Below are 3,316 nucleotides of genomic sequence, written 5' to 3'. Positions count from 1 at the left end.
ATTTATGACTTCCGCAATGACGACAAAGTATGAAATTGTAAAATTTGAGGGGAAGAATGATTTTAGTCTTTGGCGAGTCAAGATGCGAGCCCTATTAGTTCAGCAAGGGTTCATTAAGGCGCTCGAGGGCAAGGAGGCTTTGCCGGCAACATTGACAGATGGTGCGACAGAAGACCTCTTGGAAAGGACACACAGTGCTATTTAATTGTCTTTGGCAGATGAGGTGTTGCGTAAGGTTATTGACGAGACTACTGCTGCCAGGTTGTGGCTTAAGCTTGAAAGTCTGTATCTGACTAAGTCTCTCACAAATCGGCTCTATTCGAAACAACATTTGTACACTCTTTGCATGTCAGAAGGTACATTTATTCAAAGTCATCTTGATGAATTTAATAAAATTGATCTGGATTTGAAAAATATTGATGTGAAAATTGATGATGAGGATCACGCATTAATTTTGTTATGTTTGTTACCTCATTCATATGAGCACTTTGTTGATACTATGTTATACGGTAGAGACACTATTTCTGATGAGGACATCATGGATGCAAGGAATACTCACGATCTAATTCAAGTCCCATTTGGTCCGGTGATAAGGTTTCAAGCTAAAATAGTTAAAGAAGAGTTGAATAACCTAGTCCGAAGAGTTCTACAACAAGAAGATAGAGTGTTCACTACTAAGGGTGAACAAAGGCTGGTTTTACTCATCAAAGTTGATCCGGAAGATAGCCAATCAGTCATAGACGTTCATTGAGCCATTGCATGGCCAACTTACATGTTATTCTGGGATACACGTGCAAGGGAAAGTCCAAGCATGTTTTCCAGCAAGAGATCAAGTCCAGATTACGGATCAAGATTTGATTTCGTTATAATCCTATTTTTATATTTAACTTTCAGTTTAAAATTTAAATTTCATAATAGGCGTGCATAAAAGGAAGGATTTTGAGTCAAATTTGGATTCCTTCCTAGGATTTATTTTAGGCGTGTCTATCTCATGGGTAGATTAGGACTTTTATGATTAAAAAAAAAACTTCATGGAAATTTCAGCTATTTAAGGCTGAATTTCAGATAATGCAAAACAATTTTTGATGTTTATTCGTATTGTGAGATATTCTTCTTGAGTTCTTAAAGAAAATTTTCCAAACTTATCAAGGATTCCTTGTGGCGTTCAACTTGACTTATCAAACAGAATTTCCATACTCGTTTGTGGCGTTTCCATCATGCCAAGGTTCTTGCTTTGCTAAGCAACGGGGCACGGTTTCCATCAAACTTGAGAGATCTTGAGTCATTTCTCAGATTTCGTATCGAGTTTCATCACGTTGTCAGCGTGGTTCGTACCAGTTGGTGTCAGAGCCTAGGATCGTCAGGAGAAGAACACAAGCGAAGAGATTCCACCTACTGTTAATCCGATTCTAGAAATGTAGGCATTAATGGGAGAGATGAGGCGGATGATGAGGGCGGAGTTTGAAAAGTTACATGAGAGGTTGGATAAGGTAGAAGAGGGAACACAACAAGATCAACCATCATTTGCTCTGAACGCTCCAAAGAGGAACATGATCCAATTAGAGGAGGAGTTTGATAGAGTGTCGGTGGGCAGCCATAGGAGATATGGACGGAATAGAGAAGCTAGGAACTGAACAGATAACAACTTGGGAAGTATCAAGATGAAAATTCCTGCGTTTTAAGGAAAAAGTGATCCCGAAGCATATCTCGAGTGGGAAAAGAAGATGGAGTTGGTTTTCAACTGTCACAACTACTCTGAAATAAAGAAGGTAAAACTTGCTGCAATCGAATTTACCGACTATGCTATTGTGTGGTGGGACCAAGTAACCACCAATAGGAGGCGAAACAGAGAACGTCCTATTGAAACTTAGGATAAGATGAAAAGGGTGATGAGGCGACGATTTGTACCAAGTCATTACTACCGAGATCTATACCTCAAGCTGCAAGGTCTCCATTAAGGTAACCAGAGCGTTGATGAGTATTTTAAAGAGATGAAGATAGTGATGATTAGAGCCAATATGGAAGAGGGTCAGGAGGTGATAATGGCTAGATTTTTGAATAGTTTAAACCGAGAGATTGCTAACGCAATCGAGATACACCATTATGTGGAATTGGAGAATTTGGTGCATATGGCAATCAAAGTTGAGAGGCAACTGAAGAGGGGTGGTACACGACCAAGACCAGCCCCTCAAAATTCGAGTGCAACACCTTGGAGGCCAAACTACCCAAAGAAAGTAGAAAACCCGTCCACCTTCAAGGCCAAACCTGAGCACAAACCAACCACCAATACCACAGCCTTTCAAGGTAAATCAGCCCCTACTTCTACTCATTCTAGCGAGATTAAGTGTTTCAAATGTCGGAGAAAAGGACACATAGCTAGCCAATGTCTAAACAAGCGAATTATGGTGATCTGGGAAAATGGAGAAATTGATTGTGAAGATGAAAATGACCTAGATGACATGCCACCATTGGAGGACGCTCCCATAGGAGATGAGGAGTTTGGGACAGATCATGGTGAGATGCTTGGGCTAATCGCACGTCGAGCCTTAAACTTGCAAGCTAAAGAAAAGGAAGAAGAACTACAGCGGGAGAACATCTTTCACATCGTTGCCACGTGAGAGACAAGGTATGTAGTCTTATTATCGATGGCGGTAGTTGCACTAATGTTGCTAGCACTTCCATGGTTGAAAAGCTAGGGCTCACAACACTTAGGCACCCTCTTCCTTACAATCTACAATGGTCAAATAATAATGGTGAAGTGAAGGTTACAAAGAAGGTTATGCGACGTGGTATCAATACAAGCAGGACATCTCTTTTTCAGAAGACCGTGGCAATTTGACCGGCGTGTACAGCATGACTGCTTCACCAACAAGTATTCATTGACGCACAATCAACGGACTATCACTCTTGTTCCGTTGACACCAAAACAAGTTTATAAGGACAAAGTGAGGTTGCAAAAACTGAGTGAACAAAAGAACGTGAGAGAGCAAAACAATGAGAGTGAAAACAAGAGTGAGGCCGTGCATAGTGAGAGTGAGGGGAAAGAGAGATACACGGCCAAAGAGAGAAAAAAGTAGAGTAATGTTGAATCCGGCAAGGAAGAAAAGAGATAGAAGAGTTCGGCCAAGGAGGTAAAAACAGAGAGAAAACAAAGAAATTTCTATGCAAAAACAAGTGAGGTTAAGCGAGGGTTGATTTCAAAATGGCTGAGGATTGTACTCATGTACATGGAGAACTTTTTAAGCACTAACCAACTTGACTCTGTGTTGCCTAGTGTTGTTGTTTCTCTCTTACAGGAATTCGAGGATATGTTTCC

The 3,316-nt window shown here is 40.7% G+C and overlaps 1 pseudogene; it reads left to right on the top strand.

Moving 5' to 3' along the window:
* The first annotated feature begins 1,427 nt into the window (after positions 1-1,427).
* The window catches only part of LOC112092723, a 4,453-nt pseudogene continuing 2,564 nt past the window's right edge, over positions 1,428-3,316 (top strand).

This window comes from Morus notabilis, unplaced genomic scaffold (assembly GCF_000414095.1).
Source record: "Morus notabilis unplaced genomic scaffold, ASM41409v2 Scaffold21, whole genome shotgun sequence".
Classification (NCBI taxonomy): domain Eukaryota; kingdom Viridiplantae; phylum Streptophyta; class Magnoliopsida; order Rosales; family Moraceae; genus Morus; species Morus notabilis.
The sequence above is the reverse complement of the archived record's forward strand: the minus strand, read 5'-3'. Positions and strand labels throughout refer to the sequence as shown.